This window comes from Homalodisca vitripennis, chromosome 4, assembly GCF_021130785.1.
Source record: "Homalodisca vitripennis isolate AUS2020 chromosome 4, UT_GWSS_2.1, whole genome shotgun sequence".
NCBI classification, from domain to species: Eukaryota; Metazoa; Arthropoda; class Insecta; order Hemiptera; family Cicadellidae; genus Homalodisca; species Homalodisca vitripennis.
The window spans coordinates 202,220,826-202,221,622 of record NC_060210.1 but is presented as its reverse complement, the minus strand read 5'-3'; positions in this window follow the sequence as shown (position 1 = coordinate 202,221,622).

The window sequence follows — 797 nt, the reverse complement described above, 5'->3', positions numbered from 1 at the left end:
CTCTTGCCACGCTTCGGACGAGAGGCAGAGAGTAATGACCATCACAGTCATCTCTGCGACACTTTAGTATTGACAAATATAGTATGACTTCACACACTGTGACCACCACTCTTGCCACGCTTCGGACGAGAGGCAGAGAGTAATGACCATCACAGTCATCTCTGCGACACTTTAGTATTGACAAATATAGTAGGACTTCACACACTGTGACCACTCCACTTGCCACGCTTTGGACGAGATGCAGAGAGTAATGACCATCACAGTCATCTCTGCGACAATTTACTATTGACAAATATAGTAGGACTTTACACACTGTGACCACCACACTTGCCACGCTTCGGACGAGAGGCAGAGAGTAATGACCATCACAGTCATCTCTGCGACAATTTACTATTGACAAATATAGTAGGACTTCACACACTGTGACCACCACTCTTGCCACGCTTCGGTCGAGAGGCAGAGAGTAATGACCATCACAGTCATCTCTGCGACAATTTAGTATTGACAAATATAGTAGGACTACACACACTGTGACCACCACACTTGCCACGCTTCGGACAAGAGGCAGAGAGTAATGGCCATCACTGTCATCTCTGCGACACTTTAGTATTGACAAATATAGTAGGACTACACACACTGTGACCACCACTCTTGCCACGCTTCGGTCGAGAGGCAGAGAGTAATGGCCATCACAGTCATCTCTGCGACAATTTAGTATTGACAAATATAGTAGGACTACACACACTGTGACCACAACTCTTGCCACGCTTCGGTCGAGAGGCAGAGAGTAATGGCCA